Source organism: Poecile atricapillus, chromosome 1 (assembly GCF_030490865.1).
Source record: "Poecile atricapillus isolate bPoeAtr1 chromosome 1, bPoeAtr1.hap1, whole genome shotgun sequence".
Lineage (NCBI taxonomy): Eukaryota > Metazoa > Chordata > Aves > Passeriformes > Paridae > Poecile > Poecile atricapillus.
In genome coordinates this window covers 133,066,644-133,087,244 of record NC_081249.1, presented here as the reverse complement: position 1 = coordinate 133,087,244, position 20,601 = coordinate 133,066,644, and the positions used below count along the sequence as shown (strand labels likewise).

At 42.3% G+C, this 20,601-nt stretch overlaps 1 protein-coding gene across 1 annotated transcript in view; it reads left to right on the top strand.

Moving 5' to 3' along the window:
- The first annotated feature begins 940 nt into the window (after positions 1 to 940).
- The window catches only part of PTPN5 (protein tyrosine phosphatase non-receptor type 5), a 74,988-nt gene continuing 55,327 nt past the window's right edge, over positions 941 to 20,601 (top strand). The window contains exon 1 of the mRNA XM_058846060.1: positions 941 to 1,105. The gene's annotated coding sequence lies outside the window, so the exon portion shown is untranslated. The remainder of the gene's footprint in view (positions 1,106 to 20,601) is intronic.

The following is a 20,601-nucleotide window of genomic DNA, read 5'->3' as shown; positions in this document are numbered from 1 at the left end:
CCTGGCTGTTTCATTCATGCTTTCTCCTTCGCCATCTCCCTCTCCGACTGAGGGGAAACGGGAGCGCGCGTGGGCGGCCGCTGGAAGGCTCCCTGTCAGTCAAGCGGCCGAGCTGAAAAGAAGGCGAGCGAGGGAGAAGGAGGCAGAACAGCTTTCCCGGGGGAGGGGGCGGCTGTTGTCGGCTGCCAGCCTCGCAGCCCTTCCCGGGGGCATCTGCAGAGACGGGGTGGGGGGCAGGCGGGAGCGGCGTTGCACCACAGACCTTTCCGCCGGGGGGAAGCGGCTCTTTCCTGCCGCTCGTCACCTGTCCCCCCGCTGCACACACACGCACCCAGCGGCGACGGGGCGGGGGGCGGCGGCCGCCCTGTCTGGCGAGCACCGGGCGCAGGGTCCGCACCCCGGCGTTGTGGGGGCTGCCCGTACGTGTCTGTCGGGGCAGCGGAGCGGAGCGGGGCGAGCCCGAGGGGTGTCAGTGGTGGGGGGTACGTGGGGCGGCGTGTCCCCCTCAGCTCTCCGCAGGACCGGGGAACTTCCTCAGGCTGCGGGGCGCTCCGTAGTGCCGGTACCGAGCTCAGCACGAGGGGCTGGCGAGGGGGCTTTCGAGGGAAGGCTCGGGGCAAGTTGCACGGTTTCGGGCGGGGGGGGCCCCCGCAGCGGGCTGAGGTGGGCTGGCGCTCGGTGCCGGCAGGGGAGGGGAGCCGGCGGCGGGAGCGAGGCTCCGGTGCAGCGGCGCCGGGGGCTCGGTGGGGGAGAGCCCGCTGCCCCCCACCGCGCCGCAGCGCTGCCTTTGTGCTCTCTCTCCGCACCTGAGCGCCGGGCTGGGAGGGACGGCGCAGGTGGGGGCGGGCACGGCAGCAGCTGCGGCGCATCCCCGGAGCCGGGGCGGGGAGGTAAGGCGAGGCTGTGCCGTGCTGCGGCGGCCGCTCCCGGGGCTGCGGGGGGCGGCTGCACGCCGGGGGCTGCGCCTCAGGCCGGCGGCGGGGGCGGCGGGCAAGGCACGTCCCTCGCTTGGCTTTTCCTGCAGTCGTTTCCCGTTTTGTCCCGCTGCACGCAGGGAGATGCAACAGCGGCAGCCCGGTCCCCCGGGGAAGGACGGGGCTCGGAGGTGGGCGAGTGGCATCAGCCCGGCCGGTGCGCGGTGGGGCTGCCGAACGAGGGGCTGGGGGCCGGGGGCAGCAGCCGGCGGTGCCTTGCCGCTCCCGCGGTGTCCGCGCAGCCGCCCGCGAACCGGCGCGGAGCGCTGAGGCGGCCGCAGCCCGGCTCCTCCGGCGCCGCTCGCAGCCCCGGGGCGCCCGCAAGGCCCGGGCACGGCGGCGGCGCGCACAAGGCTGGGCTTTTCCCCCGTTTTCCCCCGCCACAGAACGCCGAGATACGCGGAGCAGATGCCGGTGTGTGCGCCTAGCGGACCTCGCTGGGTTGGGGGGGATTTGGGGGAGGCTGCTTTCGAACCGGCACAGCCTGTAGTTAACTACCGGCTGCAGTTAAAATTTTAACAGTAGCAACAGTTTTGCGATGCTTTCCGGGAATGCTGCTGCCAGCGAGCTGCTGATGTTCCAGGCGGCCCGCGGTACGCCGGCGCTCTCTCCTAGATGGCAGTGCTGAGAGCAAGATAGCTGCCGGTGTAGGCAGTAAAGTGCTGGGAACCTGGAGACTTGTGCCGCTGGGTTTTGGTAGAGTTATGGGTAGAACGAAACTGCATTCACTGTGAGCTTATTCGAAATTAAGACAATTTTTTTCCTTCAAACTTTACATATGATTATCTTATCATGCAATTACGTTTTGGTGAGACTGTGGTTATTACGTTAAGCGAGAAAGGAAAAACAAATTTAGTAGGTTAAGCCTTCTGTATTGTAGCGTTATTGGCAAAGTTGCCGAGGTTCAGATCCAGCTCCGCTGGCTGCCGCCTGATTGGCAACGATTTACAGCTGGTGGTCAGGTTCTGTGTTTGTGTCAGGCAGCAAATCACGGATTTAGAAGAAATGTGGTTGCATTACCCTCTTCTTTTTTCTTTACTTCCAAAATGTTGTATATGCTGAGGAAGCTTTTTTTTTTTTTTTTTTTTGTTATTTCATCACAATGGTTTGTTAGTCAGTTTGAGACCATAACTTCCTTGTTGTGTAAATTGTGTAGTTCATGGATCAGGTTCAAATCTCAGACCCACAGCTCACATTGATTTCAACACAAGTTGTGTGGTATATGACAAGAGTGCTGAATTCTACTGTGTGGGATAGCTGAAGCAAATTTTCTCACTGCTTGCTCTACTTCCAGTTTGCTCCTTTGGAGTAGCAGAATGTAGTGATTTTTGCCAATGTTCTCATTGATATATTTGAGTTAGTGTAGTACATCTGAAGCCAAGGATAGTTCAGGGGCTCATTGATAGAGAAAATTTAGCCAGTTGACTTGAATGTGGATAAAATGGACCTGAGAACTCTTACTTTACGTTTTCATATGATGAGTCCAAATGTTCTCAGTAGGTATGTGCAGAAAGGTAAGCACATCACATTTGATTGCTTTATTCCTTTTGTTATAATTGAATAGGCATTATTCTTTGTAGGGTTGTGTTGTTGGTTTCTTAGATTTTTTTACTTCTTATTTAGCAGTATTGCGGTTTAAAGGCTTTAAAATGTTTTTCACTCCACTGCAGAAAGAGTTGCCAACTGGGTGTCATGCATGCAAAACTAGAACAAGAGCCTTTAAATAGCAAAACCATCAATTTAGTAACAATTTAGTGTGATAAATGGCAGAATGCACAAAAAGAATGCAAATCTGAACAATTGTAGCATGAATCTTTTGGTACTAATATTGATTAAGTACAAAGCACAAAGGGCAAGTAAACACATACAGCTTTTAAGAACCTAAACTGGTTTGAAATGAAAGACCTGTTTTCTGTTATGTTGCTTCTTCTGTTACATGGTTTGTGCTTTTTTTAAAAAAAGCGTGGGGTAGGGGAAAGATCAGATAAGTTTTTATAAGCATTTCTTTTGTTTTCTGGATCTCAGGGTTCCATTATGTAGCAGGATTCTTTCCAGTATGTGCTTTCTCAGTATGTGGAAAGGCAGATGTTGCTGCAGCAGGAGCAATTACACTGATTTGCAGCACAGTAAAAAAACAAAACAAAAAACAAAACAAAAAAAAAACCCACCAAACAACTATCTGTTCTTTCTGCCTTTGTCTGAAAAGATCAGCCTTGCAGCTCTGGTTTGGGCTTGTCAACAGAAGACATGAGGCAGGGAAGTTTGTTCAACAAAGGGAATGAAGTAATATACAGTCAGGAAATTTCTATTTCACGAATAAAATGAGTAAATTTGCCTAACCAACTGCACTGAAGAATTTCACTTGCTTGGCTTTCCCTTGCAATTGTCTACAAGCCAACCCTTTCTGAAAGACAGGGAGTTTCGTTAGGTTAGGTTTGTTTTGTTGTTAGTTGCTTAACCAAATCACTCTCCTGTGGAATGTTGAGTCCAAAGGCAGAGGAGGCAGTGGAGACTAGAGGCATGTAGGTTTGTGTAGAAGAGCCTTTCTGACTTGTAGCTTTTCAGAATGTACATGACAGAATACCATAACTGAGAATTTTGTTCTCCCAGTTCTTTTTCAGTTCCATGCTTACCCTGTGTAGGCCACAGCAACGTGTGACTGACGTGACCCAAGATTCAACCTCTACAACAGGGCCTAGCTTCTTGGTTTAAACTGATGCTTAGTTAGTTTATCCCAAAATCTCAGAGGTAATGTCTATCTACTTTAGACAATATCTGAGGCTTCCTTGCAAAGAGAACGTGCAAATGAAATTTAAGAACTGAAGGACTGATTTGCACTAAAGCATCTTAAGCAGAATAAGGCCAGAAGAGATGCAGAGTATGTGTGTGCTGTATGTATCCGTGCTATCACATAGCGAGCAAGCTTTGACAGTCAAGAAAGGCAAGGGCTTTGAGTATCTCTGGAAGGATGCAGTATTTTATTTTTTTTTTTAATCTCATGATGCAGCTCATGTGCTTTTCATGACCAGGCTGTCCTGTGATTGTGGGCAACATGTTAAAGAGTTAGTATGGTAATAATTCACATCTTAGAAATCAGATTCAAGCTCCTGTGTTGTAAGAGTCTGTATCTGTGACCAAATAGAATGCCAAGAAGTCATCTGTTACTGGTTTATATGTTTTTTTACTTAGTCCTTCCTTGTTTAGTGACCTGCTGCATGTAATCTGACTCCTACCCTCTTTGTGGCAGGAGCAGCCTTTCTGAGCTTGTTTCAGTAGGGCTCAAATCCTTGTTTGCAGCTCTAGGAGATGGATGTAATAGAAAGTATCAGTCTGGTAACGCTGGTTTAAGGTCATGAGTAGCTGCTAAAAATATTTAGTATTTTTAGGAGTTGGATCTCTCACATAAAAATTTTATTTCTTGTTTGTTTTGTGATTCAGTATCATATTTAGTTTCATTCTGTGTTTTACTTCTGTGTGTAAGGGTATAACAGCTAGACAGTGCAACTTTCTGTATTTTTATAGCAATTCCGTCCTGTGAACACAACTGTGTGTGCTTTACAGAAACTCATTTTTGACACAAACTCACCCTTCAGGTATAAGCAACTTGCTTAAATCACAGGGAGATTGTGACCTTCCTTATCTATAATCAGATAAATACATTTTGTTATTGCAGTATATAATAAAGCTACTTACACCGTCTTTTAGAAAAGAATTAAATATGTGAGGCCAGGCTCAAATAGTAGTGAGTGCCAGCAAAAGTGAAAACTAGGTGTAATATATTTTACGTTCATGCATTTGTTTAGGATGATGACCCTCTTTGTAATCCTGTGTGTGCAAACTTGTTACCTCCAGATGGGCCAGAGTTTTGGGCAGGTCTTGAAAGCTTCAATCAGAAGTTACCAATCAGTGCAGTGTGCTGAGCCTGCTCCTTGCTAGTTTTGCCCACTGCCACACCCACAGCTACCATGTCACCATCTAAATTGATATCCATGTGGATACGCTGCTTCCTCAAACTGCATAAGCTATGACACAGCTACTCTTAATTACACTGCTTTTTAAAAATCATTAGAATGTTGTACTCTGTGTATCGCTAGAATTGTTCTGCCCCTTGATTATCTACAGATCAGGTTTCATTAAAAGTGCTGATGAGCACCCAGTACTCTGAAGGCAGCAGTTTTGTGCAAGATAAGAATGTTCCTTAAAGAAGCTGATGGAGGATAGAGTTCCTAGCAGACACTGACAGCATAAGATGTCACTGTAGTCAAGTCTGAAATTGTATGTCTGAAGGACAGTTGGATGTCCTTGACTTTACAAAAAGTCTTTGCACTGAAGAAATTTGATAGCGGATTAGAAACTGCTTTTGGGATGTGTAGATACGTTTGTTTCTATTCAGTTGCATTATTTAGGCTATGGAGCAATTCAGGTTTTTTTCTACGAGTGAGTGTGAATTGAAGCACTCTACATCAGAGGAAAACATTTAATTTATCCTGGTGAACCTGTGATCCGCACCTATCAGTTCGGAATGACTTTGTTTCCAGAACTGCTTGGAAATCAAGGAAATGAATGGTGTAAGCTGTATAACATAACAGGTTCCAAAGGAGTCTCTGTTTGGAAGCTGTGTGTTCCAAGGCTCTTGGTTCACTTGCAGCAGGCTCTTTGAAACCTGCAGTTGACAAAGGTCATGAAGTCCTTGATGTTATTAAATAGTCAAAATATCTCATATGAATGATTTCTATACCCTTGCAGAACTTTATTTAATCAGTGAGACCTTTTGCATCTTAGGCTCTTGTCAATAGGGAAGAGGTTGGAAGTCGGGAGGCCAGGATACTCAGGCCATATACCAGCACTGCATATGATGCCCTAAAATACATTCCATAGTTGTAACCACAATGTTTAATACAAACCAAACACAATTGTTGGCAGATAAATGATTGACCACTGCTCTGGAAGAAAAAATAAAAATAAAAATCACTGGATATTTTAGTGGGCAAGTCCAGTGGACTTAGATTTTTCCATTTCAAAAAGTGCAAAGAATTTTATCTCTGCCTAATATTTCCTTTCACCTTCATTATACAGTACTTGTAAAAAACAACAAATGCAGAAAGAATCTTGCAAAATACAGTTCTGTTTTTAAGTAGGCAGTTATCAAATGCTGTGTCTCATTCCTATGTGACCCTGAGAGATGTGGGAGATGGATTAATTTAATTGTGAAATTGAGGGCTAATCTACATATGGAAATTCACAAACATTAGCATACCAAGCTTATTTTCTAAACACACATGGCCCTTATGCAACCAGACTGTGAACTGGAAATGTATGTGCCTGAATATTTGGAATGGCTGTTCTGGTGAGTAGCCCTGTGTAGACAGACTCTTAGATTTGAATTAGTATTGTATTTCAGTTGGTGAAATCAAATGTAAACCTAAAGGAGGATAAAACAATGAAAGGAGCCCTTTAACAGTGCAAGTAGAGATGTAGCAAGAGCACAAAGATCTTTGAGGTACGTGTGCTTTGGCAAAGATGCACATTTTCATCAGTGAACCCAGTGTGACAAGTTAAGGTTAAAAATCCTCTCAGATATTCACTCCTTTGTTCTGTATATGTTGAGTGAATAGAATATTTTCAATTTAGAGGAATACATTGTATTTACAGCTCCAGGTGTTTCTTCAGGTAATGATCTATCTTGTGTTACTAGTGCAGCAAAGTGACTCTGTGACATTGGACTCAATCCTTGTGGGTCCCTTCCAACTCAGAATATTATATGATAAACAGTTGTTACTTCTTGAAATGCATGTTTACTGAAATCACAATTACACCTAGAAATCCCAATGTCCCTAGATTCCATGGGTTCTGTATGTCTGGAGATGTCTTTATTCAGATGTGAGGAATGCAAATGTTACAGGTAAAGATAACTCACATTAAGAATTTAAGATGCTATTAAGAATTAGATGTTGAAGATTGGCCTAAGAATAGCACTAGTCTGTAAAATTAAGTCAGTTGAGTACGAAATTATTTAAATAAATGGCAAAGGAAGAGTAGACACGGGACAGTGGGGGCTATTGATGCAAAGGAACAAACAAGATGCTCGAAGGAAATTGTTCTTTAAAAAAAATTAGTTATTTGTTAAAAATAAGTAAGCCATTTAGATATTTTTTTTTATAGTGCACAAGGTTTAAGTTATGTTTCTCATGTCACACTCTGAAGTAACTGACAGTAGAGTATTTGCACTGTGGGACCACATCAGCCTGTGAACTCATTGCAAAAAATAGTCAAAAGACAAATGAAGTCTGGCTTGTGAGAAAATATGGTCTAAAATTGTGACTGAATTTAAACTGAAAACCTTTTCTAAATGAGTGTTTTATTGAGGAGATATAATTTAGGATGTTTTGTTTACCTTCATTTGTTTAATCTTTATTTTTTTTTAACAACCTACCTGTATTGTTTTTGACTTTGTTAGAAGTAGAGAATTGAAACTTTCACCTTCTTAATGACTGAACAGGACCGTTTGCATTTACTAATATGAGGTTTGTGCACAGCTCCCTTCATTATTGAAACTATAGCATACTATTTAAGTTACTGTTTCATATGTCGTTTGATTCCCTTCTTATTTCCCCTCTTAGCTTAATTCCCTTCTGATTTCACCTCTTATTGAGAGTGGCTTAGATAAATTTAGGTGATGACTTCATTTGCACAAGCGTACACATCACTTTCAAGATGAGGTTGTATCTTTTTTTTCCCCCTAATTCCACACTCCAGAAAATAGCATTTCTTGTGGTTTCTACCCTGAGACAAACATTTCCTTTTTCCCTCTAGATAGTTGCTACTCCCCTTCACTGGGAAACCATATTCTGTCCATAACACCAGTGATATGAGCCTCTAATGGTATCTTAGAGTGTGTTAGAAAATACAAAGGCTAGCATTTGGGAAAGAGCTCTTCTGGATGTTGTTGAATAACCAAAACCATTGGGGGGAAAAAAGCTCAGAATTTTGCACAGTGAGGGTATTTGTTCTGAATTTTATCTCTCAGTTGCTATAAATAATAACCATTTTCATAATAGATGACTTGGCAGTCTGTAAAAGCAGGTCATTCCAATTATTACCTTCTTTCTCTTCCTGCTGTTTCAATGGCAGGAGATTTTTAGCAGCCAACACATTGCAGGCATTTTTGTGTGGATGTGACCACTTCATGGATACACGATAAGGGAAAGGCTCCTCTGGGGTATAGGAAGCTTTTGTGTCCTTTGGCAAGGCACAAAGGCCAAACTAACAGTTACCTTGGGTTTTGTAGCCCCATTCCTGCCTCCCACCAGCTTGCCTGGAGCACAGCTTTACTTCACTCATGTGCAATGAGAGTTGTCAAGTGAACGTTAAAGGGATGGGGAGAGCAGCACTTGAGAAGTTTCTTCCTTGGTTGAGAGAAGTCCAGGGGAGCAGAACAGCCTACTGACCCCAGCTGGTCTCTGAAATTTGGGATGTCACGAGCAGTCCATGGGTTGTAGGTTGGCAGCTGTCCTGTGCAGCTGTGGTGACAACACAAACAGCAGAAGCTTTCCCACACAGACACTCTGGAGACCTGTTCTTAAATCAGCTGTTGATTAGCTACTTACTCAAAAGGCAGGCTGCTGGATCTCCCTGGATGTTCCATGTTTCATTTTGCAGCTCATACTTGCTGTCTTGGAATTGACCAAAATTATTATAATTAAATAATTATAATAATTAAATATTAAATTAAAATACAGGCAAATACTCCCATAAAATCGTAAGGAAAGCAGACTGTTGCAGGCCTGCTAATGGCAGTGAGAATCCATATGGGCTTGAGGTTTCATTTTTCTCCACTCTTGCAAGATTTGGGTCATAATGTTTTGGTCAGGACACTTGGAAGCAAGCTAGGCTTCTTGATTCAGCCTCCCTAAGAGAGTACTTGTTTTACCAGAGATGTTATTTGAAGCATTCTTGGATATGTGATACCACCTTTGAATTTACTGTCAGTTCACTGAATTACTCTTGCCTGTTAGGGGTTGGGTTTTTTTGATTGATTGGTTGTTTGGTTTTGTGTTTTAATGAAGGTAAATAAAGTGTGCTTAATATGTTTTTTCTTAGCATCATCCAGAGATTCTGGAAAAGGGAATTAATTTTTTTCATCAGGCAGTGCATCTTTTTCCGGTGGTTCTGCAGAGTCCTTTTTACTTTTAGGAACAGAGACTTGCTGCTTCCTTCCTGTTACCTTGACTGGTTGAGTATGGCTAAGTTTGTTTATTTTCTTTTGCAGAATGCCTTCTATTTGGTACTCCAACAGCATCTGTTCCCTCATTTTCAGTACCAGTAACAGTGTACATTAGCAGACTGGGGCTTGGCTGAAGCTGCCTCCTTCAGGAGCAGAGCCTCCCTCACCAGTGGAGATCACTGCCACCATTCCATTACCCTGACTGAAGCCTCTGCTCCTTAACTCTCAGAATAGCAAGCCAGAGAGGTAGAAAAATTTAAGTAGTTGCCTTGTTTCATTCCTCTTCTAAACATGGAAATTGGAGCCTGCAAACATTCGTAAGATGAAATGTTGGCACAGACATGGTAATTTCTGTGAAACTGCAGATGTGACTACTTTGTTATGAAACTGCTGGGAGCTTCAAGAATTATTGTAACAAATCCTGTGACTAAAAAGCATTTAATGGCTATTTTATTGTGCTGATGATTGCTTTTGCACTTCAGAGCCTTTTTAGAATGGTCATGTAATTAAAATAGTTATTATTTTCTTTTAAATTAGGACTTCTCTCATACTTGCATGATGTCTGACTTGCACCAACAGACACAAGGAGTTGAATGCCCAAAAGCTGTCTGTATTCTAATTCTAATAACTAAGCCTCTTAGTTATTGCTTTAAACCATATTTTCAGATGGTGCTCTGTTCTTTGTAGTAAATTACTGTGAGCACGTGTAACATTCTCCACGCTATGTACATTTTCTAACATCCCAGATTTCTGAATTATGCATATTGTCCCTAAAGCAAGCGCTGACATTTGCTCTTTTATCCCTTTTGAGCTTTTTGCATCATGTACAACAGTGTATGAATTTGTTAGGAAAAGCCATCATCCCTTTCAATTTCCTGTGAGCTCTCTAGCACTGTAACCCCCCCCAGACTCTGGAAACGCTGCAGATCTTGAGTGTAGTTTTGGCCATTGTCACAGGTCTGTGTGTTGCCAGTGGGCAGCAGATCACAAATGGAGATTCAGTGCTCTAAAATTATGTACTGATGCTAAATAATGAACTGATGCTAAATAATGAACCAGCAATTAAGCAACAGTGTTTTATCTGCAGTGTAGTCTGTGCAACTCAGAACATCAGTTTTCAGTCTGTTACCCATGAACAGATTAGATTACATTGTACTAGTTTAAATTGAGAACTGTTGCTTTGTGTTAGCCCTGGGCATGACTTTAACATTAAACCTACTAATTTTATAAAGGAGGTTTTTAAACCCAAAAAATGGTGTCAAAGGTGAGATACTGATTTAAGTATGATGCTGATTCCAGTGTTTAGACAGCAGAGCTTATTGTCTATGTATCCAGGATTTAGAAAAAGGTTCTCTTCTGCTTGGCAAGCTTGCTTCAAAGTCCTGCTAATTCTAATTCTGGCTTCACTGTTCTGCCACAGTCTAGTGGCCTGGGATTTGTAAAGCTATGCCTGTGAGATTGCTGATTACACTGGGAAGAGAAGGCTAGCTGGAATAAAAGCTAACTGGAATAGGGTCTGCTGTCAGTTGGGAATTTGTGTTATTAAGGCATCCGACTTACTCCCTTGGTTGTTGATGCTGAACAGAAATTGAGAGTAGGTCTCTAAGCTAATTCATTGTCTGCCCTTGATCCGGATGTTTATTCCAGTTTGGAATATAGTTTCCTATCTGTGTCTACAAGCTTTTCTTCCTCCTTTTTTTCCCAGCTGATACTAATATCTGCTGCTCTGTGCATGGCCTCTACCCTGTCCATCTGTGTTCATCACCTCTCCAGCCCAAGTGTCAGCTCCTGTAGCTCTGTATTTCTCTTCCTCTCAGAAAGAGCTGAGTAGTCTTCTTCCACAAAGGTTTCAGACCAGGGAAGCACAAACTGCCCTCTTTGTCCACTACATCCTGTCAGATTCAAAGCTTCTGATAGATAGTGATATTGCCAAGTATGAAAGAAGCCGCTTTTTCCCAGGAGCTGTGAAATCCCATGGTTTTAAGAGACTTCATCATGGGCTGAAGTGAGCTGAAGGCCACCACCACAGGATAAATGAAAGTAATTTGCTTCTGGTTGTTTTGTTCCTCTTCTGCAACTGATTGCTATGGACATCATTCTGATTCTGAGAACACAGCAGGTATTCAGAAACATCATGCTGATGTCCTGGAAAATGCCTCATTAATCTAGCCAGCCATTTTTAGGCCTTTTCCTGCAATACTGAACTTAAACATTGCACTTACCTGGTTGTAATTGCTAATTTTCTTCCTTGGTTGCTGCATGATTTTAGGAGCTGATGCTTCATAAATTATCAGAGGTAGAGATGAGCAGAAATCTAAGATCCTGCTAACATGTCAGGCTAGACAAAGCCTTGCTTTCTTGTCATAATGATTTGCATGGTATTGGTCTTTTGCCCTAGAGAAGCATTTTTTCTTCCTGGTGTTTGGAAACAGGTCTCAGACCTTAGACCCCTATAAATTTCAGAGCTGCTCTGCTGTGCTAGTCCCTCATTGCATTGTTTTGGAGCTGTTAATTTGTGATAATTCTGCATGCTTAATGCATTTTGGTTGAGGATTTCTAAACCTTTTCCTGGCAGACTCAGACACACTGGCTGATGTGGGGAGTGGTTTTGGGGAAGCAAAGGGATTGGAAGGCAGAAGAAGCCATTTCTCTTTTGTGTGCAGTAGTGCCATGAAAAGCAAGAGCTTGGAAAAAAGCTTGGAAAGGGTGAGAGAGTGATTGTTCCTATCCTACTCTTCACCTGCCAGGCTTTCACATTTGAAGAGTGTGATGCAGAAGTAGAGCTCCATCTGCTGATGTTCCCTTTTATGTGAGATAGTTCCTCAAAGAAAGGGGTCTTATATAAATGACTTTGCTGACCTGTGTTTCTGTATGCAATGTAATATCTGTGGACATGTTGTTAACTACTGCACAGAAATGGAAAAGTGAGAAATTAAAGTCAGTTGCAGGGCTGGAGAAAAGAAGCACCTCTTTTAGTTGTATGCAGGTCATCATTTCTAAGCATGGTTTAGCATCTTCACAAAACTTGGACTAAGATCACTTCAGACATCACCCCAAAATGAAGCTTGTTTTTTCTTTGTGAACTTGGATGGCAGAGGGAACAAGGTCAGACTATGAGGTGTTGGCTGGTAAGAAGTGAAATTTCAAGATCTGTCTACACAGGTATAGGTATTTTTTCCTGAAAATCTGAAAGGATTTTGATACACAGCTGAGGGGCAAAAGCTGCTCTTCTGTTTTGGTTTGAAGTGGTGTCTAGGGAAGAGGAAAACAGTATTGGCAGCAGCTTCATTTGCTTTGAGCATTGTGTCTCTCTATTCCCTGGAGTACTCATTAGTTTTTAAGGCTGTGGTAGCAATAGGCTAAATGGATACAGTAGTGATTCCCTGATGGCTTGAGATGGTGCATTCATCCTTTTGGGATAAGCAGTTCTGTTTCCTTCAGAGATTGTGTGGCACCCCAAGATTACTGGGTCAGTCTAACCTGAGGAGGCAGCTGTTTAGAAAACAGGAAGATGCCATTTGGTATAATAATGGAAACAAGAAAACTGTTCTTTTCAGAGCATTGTCTGCTCTCTGAATCATCTTAAGATTCATCTGCCCTCCTACTAAACTCCACCTGTTTGTAGAAAAGAGGTTTATGCAAGAAGGTCAGGCTCTTGTCTGATGGTTTATGCTGGGGGGACAATAGTGTGTGAAAGAAAAGGTTCTGAGTTATATTGATTTCTCCTCAGTAATTGCTAGTCAGGATGCATGTTGACTTAGAGGGTCTTAATGTTGTGAATGGATAAGCTTTTCAAACCCGACTATGTTAAAGGTAGTCATGTTTCAGGTACATGTATATATGGCTCTTCTGTAGCTTGTAATGTCCAAATACTTAACAAAATCAAGTGAAATTAAGCCAATACTGGCCTACTGTGGAAAGTCCTATATTAGACAGGGTGGGGAGCTCCTGAGTTCTGACCTAGGAACTGAGCTGTTGTACCCAACTTCCTAAGAAAAGTCATAGCAGACTGCCACTGCTGTCTGAGGCACAGCCTGGACTCTATGAGAAACGTGTGGTTCTTTTAAATGGGTGGGTGCTTCAAAGGGGCAGTAATCGGTGCTGAGCTGGCAATAAACAAGCAGGGACGGCTGTGGCATGGCTCTGGAGCCCCAATACCTGTTTGCTGTCACCTGTTACTCCAGCACAATGCATGGGGCAGGATAAAATAGGGATCCTTGCATGACCCACTGCTGGAGCTGGGGTTCACAAGTGGGATAGACCTGGCTGCAGCCAAGGCCTGAGGCACTCAGCAGGCAGTTCTTGGGTATATGTGCAGAGCTGTGAAGGTACCAGGAGTATTGAAGGATACAAGACATTGGGGCACTTAGGACAGTGAAGGATGTTGTCAGCCAACTCATGGGCCTCCATTTGGTACTGAAATCACTTACTGGCTTTGCTTTGAGCTTACCATCTTTACCTTTAATCCTCCTGGCCTTACTTGAGTACTGAGACAATTTAATGCAGATTTGGATGGTCATGAGGTGCTTCTGTCTGCTCTGTCCATTCTCTTAGCAATGTCTAATGCTGCTTCCTCTCTGCACTATTGCAATCCATTTCCAGGAACTGGAAGTCAGAAGTGTGCAGTCTGTTCCAGCTGATGGGGTTGGAAACTGCAGGGGCTCCAAATTAGATGCTATATAGCTTCTAGTTAAAAAAAAAAATGCCAAAATACCATGAAATACTCCATATATAAACATCAAGGGGAGAGTAATGCTCCATATAATACAAATTATATTCAGTGCATAAAGCTCTTATATGTACTTTATATTTCATCATGTTTGCAAGTTTATAGTGCTTATCTTCTGGGCCCTGGACTGTAAACATCATCAGCCCTGTGAAAGAAGAAAGATCAAGTTCTTTAATGCAAGAATAACAGGAAGTATAGATGGACAGTGATCCAGATCACAGAAACAGCTTCATGCTTTGAGACCCATGGATGTTAAATGTGTACTCAGACATTGGGGTTCTCTCATTCTTTGGGGGGATGCTAGCAACCCATGTCCCACTGAGATAAGACTCAAGGGCACTTACTACCTGAAGGATTCAGCCTTAAATGCCTGCCAAAATGTTTTCTGCCTTTGGAACTTGTAATGGTTCAAAGCTTCTCCTTTTTTTTCAAATTTTCATTTATTTTTTATTTTTAAAATTAAAATATGACATCCAATCTACTGTGGCACTAACACTTTCTCCCTACCTCCCTCCCAGAGTCTCTCTTCCTGGACTGGAACCATGCATATAATTTTTCAGTGAGTTCCATGTTTGTTTTGCTAATATATGAGGGATTTAAAACCTAAATGCTGGCAAAACCTTAACTAGCCTATTGCAAATGTGTCACTATTCATTAAGGACTCTCTAGGGTGCAGTATGTTCCTTGGTGGATTGGCTTCCTGGAAATTTAATGGCAGTTTGTGAATTGGCATCCAATTTTGTTTTTAGTCTATCTCCTGCTACTCTAGAAAGCAATTTTGGTTCTGATAATTTGAGCTATTCTGTTTTGCTTTGCTTTACTTTCATGTTGTACTTTAGGCAGGAAGATGAGTCAGCTGGTGTTCTCTTTTAGAAATAGTACAAAGAAAGATTTCTTTCAGTCCACTTACTCTTCTAGAAATTAAGCAGGATATTTATGTCCAGCCATCAGTAACCAGTTGAGCTCCTATCTCACTTGTTGGTGAAGTTCAGTTAAGTTTAGAAAAGGCACCTGAGACTTGTGTGTAATTTTAGCTTTATTTCTTTCCAGTAGTTTGAGATTGAATTTGAGAGAAGAACTATAGGGTGCTGTGGGATTTAGTTCCTGGTACATCTGGAGGGGAGATTATTTTGCATCATCACATTAAAGTGTTGAATTGTTTATATTGTGGCATGCTGCAATATTCTGCAATACTTGCACACTGTCCACACAGCATTTTTGTACAATAGCATTCTAAATAACTTCATATACAGCCTGTGTAGAAGAAATTATTTTGTGTTGAACAGCTCAGAGAAAATCTGATATTTTATAAGATAAACCCCCCTTAAAAATTACCATTACCATTTTGTTTCCAGTCACTCTGTTCTTTTTGTGACCTGTACTCTGGCTCACCAGGAAGCACACAGGCAGGCATACACTTTCTCTGAATCAGCTTAGACTTTCATGACCAGGGCTGCACAGCTAGGACTGAGATTCACGTGTGTGGGAAGAGGCATTACATCAGTGGTGAACTTATGGAAAAAGAAAGGGGAAAGTTGTGGCTGTGCAGAGAAGAGGATACAGAACTGAGTAAAGCTGGTAAAAGGGTGACAAACCATGTGACTGGACAATATCTACTGTTTTCATATCAAATTTCTCTGATGCAACTGCAGTCTGCATCGCAAGCATCAGTGCTAATGGCCAGAATGTGTTTGTGCTCTCTGTAGCCTCTTGGAAAGATGACCTTGAAAAATTGTGTGGATTTTGCTGGGGTTGTAAGACTGGACTCAAAACTGACTCTGTGGATCTGGTGTTAATACTTTTACGAGTACTAGAAGAATGTAGTAATTTTGATGCTTGCTGTTGTGCTTTGTGAATTCCAGTGACAGGGAATTATCCTTACTGTGTGAAGACTGAAAATTAAGAAAGCTATTGTGACCACTTGTAGTGGCAGGCTCTGTAGCAGAATTTTTGTCTGTGATGTGGGAGGCTTAGGTTTCTTCAGTGGAGAATTCAATTTCTCCATTTCACCAAGGCTGGATTTTTACAGAATTGTAACTCTGTGTATCTTGCAGAATCTGTATAAGAGCAGAGCTGATTTGTGTTGAGACAGATCTCCCACACGACTGTGAAAACAAGTGCACAAATTCAGAGTAGCTGGGTGTAAATCTGAAGTAACTGTCATGGAGATTGATGTTCTCTCTAGGAGTTAATCTAGATTTACATCAGGGAAACTGTGACCAGAATCTCCCAGGATTCATCTTCACTAGACTTGAGTAGCTCACTAAATTAATTGCTAATTAACTTGAGATGGTTGATTATTGTGGATGCTTCCCACATATTTCTTCTTACTGTCATCAAATTTAAAGATAGAGCTCCACTAGATCAAACCAGATCCTACCTGTTCAGAACTCTTGCTCGTCAAAAGCTGCTCCCTTCAACTAGATATGAACACTGAGTGCAGTCAGCAGACATTGTGCCAAGGAAGTAACTGCAGTACACTGCAGTCCTTGGGAACCTAAACTTGTGCACATTTGGGTCAAAACCAGTGGGGACATGGCAGCCCATATTGCTGAAGGCATTTAGAATAATCAAGGGGTTTAGAGAGGTCCTGCAAGGTAGTCCCAGATCACCCTTGAAGGCTGGCCTTGGCAGTTTCTACAGTGGAGTGGAGCAGTGTGAGACTTCTTGATGTCAGTGCAGCAGTCAGTGTGAAGTGGTTTCACAGTGGAGATATCCAAGCAATGGCATGAGCCACCTCCCTTGAGTGTCAGCAGTTGCTTTGGTGCTTTGTTAGCTCTACACAAAGGAGGTTGTAATGTGAAGTATCTCACGGTAAAATACCAGTTTGCAGTATTCCAGGACACTGGGAGGGAAATGGTCAGAGCTATTCTATGGAAGTCTGATAACACTGAGGGACCCTTACTCTTCAGATTTCACCATCAACATTACACTAAAAAAAGTACACTTTTCTTGTTTGCATTTCGTATGGCTCAAATGAAATTGGGATACCAAAAGGATGGGATGTCTGATCCTGCTGTAGTCTGGGCAATGGAATTTTGACGGCCTTACTTGAAAACTAAATTTAAGTTCTGTTCCATGCCCCTCCAGAACAGAGGTGCAGAGCAGGACAGTTAAAGCAAACCAGTTTGAGAGCCTCTCATGCCCTTGAAAATAGTGAAAGGATCTATGCCAGGTTTGAAAGCAAAACTAAATTAGGCCTCTGTTCAATAAGAAGTCCTTATTCTTAAATAAACATGTTATTAGGTCCCAACAGAGAATGTGTCTAAACACCATGAATTTAAGAGTTGCCCTTTCCTTTACAAATGTGCTTAACAACCTTCCAGTCCTTGGGCTTCACTTTGAACTGGACTGCCTCCCAACAGCCTGCAGCTTGAGCTGGGAGGTCCTGGTCATAATGCTGCCTGATGAACATGCAGTGCAGATGTAAGGATGCAATAAATGGATGATCATCTTCCCTGCCTGCATGCGAAAGTAAAGGCATGGTGCCAAGCAAATATGCGCATTAGATGACTAACAGCTCCCACACTGCCAGTGTAGGCAGGGAATATGCAATGCAGCCACGTATGTGTCTCAGAACCATACCGGGTGCTTCTTATTCTTAATGTTTGGTTTGTTTTTAAATAGGAGTTCAGATCTTTGAGCAGGATGTTTATCTCTATGCACGGAAAACAATATCGGTCATAGCTTTTAATATATGATTGAGGTTTTAAAACTACCAGCTGATATATCTGTTGTGAGTGACATTAGAATTTCAAGTAACTGCTATAAATTCTCTCTAGGATGGCTATGCATCCTAGATATGTGAATTACACGTATCGTGTGTAATTTTCTGAGCTTACCTTTATTTAGTGGCTAGAAAATAGCTTTTTAAAGGAACTGAGAATTTTTTTTTTTTTCCAGTGGGAATATTGTTTTAAGTTTTGTATTTAATGTTTGGCTGCCTATTTAATTTTTTTATTAATATTTTTTTCCAGGTTGAATTTTTATCACTCTTTTTTGGGTAAAATTGGTGGGAGGTGTTCACAAAAATCATTATGCTGTAACAAAGGAGTTGAATTTAATTTGATACTTGCTTAACCTTAGTTTTACAATGTACATGTGGATGTACAATGAGCTGAGCCCCCAGGGAAGTCCTGTAAATCCCTGTAAGTAGAGTGCAGTTCACCTTAGCGTTTAATCTAGCAGTGAGCTTTCTTTGAGGAGGGTCCCCTTTTCTTTCCCCCAATGATGGCTAATCCACACCCTACCCAACTAATTCATTCTCTGTTGGTTCTGCAAGCTGAAGCAGCCTTGTTGCTGCATAGATAGCTGAGACAGGGGATAGGATGCAGTAGAGGACACTGAACAGGATGAAACAAACCCCTCTCTGCAGCAGTGAAAGGTTAGATCATGCTAAATGCAACACAAAGTGAACCTCAAGTGTTGATGGTTTGGATGGTGGACTCATACAAATTCCTCAAGAAATATTAAGGACCATCTGAGCTAAGAACTCTACAACCACAGAATGGTAAGCAGTCTCTTAAGCTGAATCTGAAAAAAAATGGAGAAACGGGAAACCAAAGACAGGCTCTCAAATCACTGAGACAGAGAGCTGTGGCCTCACAACCAGATGATCCAGTGTTCAGTGAACAAACCTCTCTTGTTCCCAGACCTGAAATTTCTTCAAGTTTATCATACTTTTTACTGATATCTCATAAGCATACAGTATTGTGGAAAGGAGACTTCCAGAATACAGGTAGACAAGAGCTGAAGTCCTCAGATGTTTTCCACGACACATTGTCGTTGACAGTGGCAGAATCTGTCAGTATCTATTTAGCACTGAGTAACTATCTAACGACAAACTAATTTTTGAGTTTAAGAAGGAACAAAACCCTATTTCCCTTACAGAGCTATTCAATAGCTGTAATATGGATGGGTCTCTATTTACTCTATTTTAAACACCTGTTTCTTTTTTCTTCATCTGAGTTGGCATCCAGATCCCTCATCCCTGTTATGTTGTTTTTGCCAGTAAAATTTTCTCTGATGTGGACTAGCAGTTAGAAGGGGTTGTGTAGAATGTCTGGGATGGCAGTCCTCAGATAGTCTGCATTATATAAGCTGTGCTTTCCACCCAGGTGGTTAATTAAACTTGGTCTTCAGATCCCAAGACAGAAACTAGTTATGTGCATACTTCATTTTAATAATGTGTTTCTGTTCCTCTACCCCAAGAGCCTCAGCCCTATCTTCTGGTTTGTCCATTCTCAAGAGGGAGAAAAGGGAATGTAAGGACAAAAGGAGAGTGTGTGGCTCCGTGTAGTCCCATTTTGGGCAAATATTCTTCTCTGGGGATTGTAGATTGAATGAGGGAACATCTTACAACATCGCTATGGATTGTCTGAATGATGTGTCCTTTGGAATAGATGCTATATCCTTCCCAGAAGAAGGAAAAAATGAACATTAGCAATAAACCATTTTATCATTTTTTGTTCCATCCTCTGCAATTGCATTACTGTGATGATGCTCCTGCAGTTTAACCTGCTTTGTTACCCTGTCAGTACCAGTATACAGATAATTGTGTGTAAAATTTTTACTTGCATTTGGGCTGACCATGTCCCTGTTTTCAGAAAAAATTAACTCAGTAGCTTAAAAACTTGGGCTTTTCCTCATGCATAGCACAACATAAAGTCACTCTTGGTTCCATGTAGTCTGAATGTGCTTCTGGGTATTTCCTACCAGAAATTTGGAAATTGCTTCTCAGTCCTCTGTGACACATCCTCTAGGGGTTTCACACAACTCAAAATTAGGTGCCAAAATTGTTTCTTAACTTGAAGCCTGATTTTGCTGGCACTTTTGTACATGAGTGCTCCTGTGACTGGTTTTAGCTGCTTGTGTCAAAATAACAAAGGACACGCCAGAGTTTTAAAGGAAGGTCATGCAGTTGCATTGCCTTTATTGTTTAATACTAGTTGCTTTCTGTAAAACTACGTGGCCTTGAATGTTTTCCTTGTAGTCAAGGGCAGATGGAATTATGTCTTCTACAGCAGTGTATAGTAGGTGTAAAATGCTGCCAGATCTCAGCATTGTTTTCACATCAGTTCTGCACCAATAAGAACCGCAAGGTATAAGATAATTGAGAATAAACCTTTATGCATTTTCAGTGGCAGGAGTGATTCCTGCCTTGCTTCAGTGGTATTTTCCCTTGATCATTCACATGCTGTTGGAGACACAGAAAGATGGGGCATATAAGACAGCAGATGGGTGTTTCTTTCACCAGTGTAAAACTACACCTGTCCCTAAATTACACGATGGGGAAAGAGGAAGCAGGTGAGAAATGCTTGAGCTTGGAGGCAGTGTAGATGGAGAACGAAATTAAGTGTGGAGTCTGGCAAGGCACCTACACTGAATGCAGAATACAACAGTAGAATATAGTTCAAGAGGCAACTTTCTCTTTATAGAAGGGTATAGAGCTTCAACATTAATTCTTACTCGTTTGGCCTCTCTGGAAATGTTGTGATATCAAGTTCTTTGTATGCAGTGTGTAAAGAAAACAGTTTTATACCAGTATTTGAATATTGTGACGAACTGCAGACACTAAGGGAGGTCAAAGACAGCATTTGTGGCTATTGCCATTCCTCTATGCTAGAATACAAGCAGCTCTATGCCAAAAACTAGGTGTGATTGGGTTACCTTGT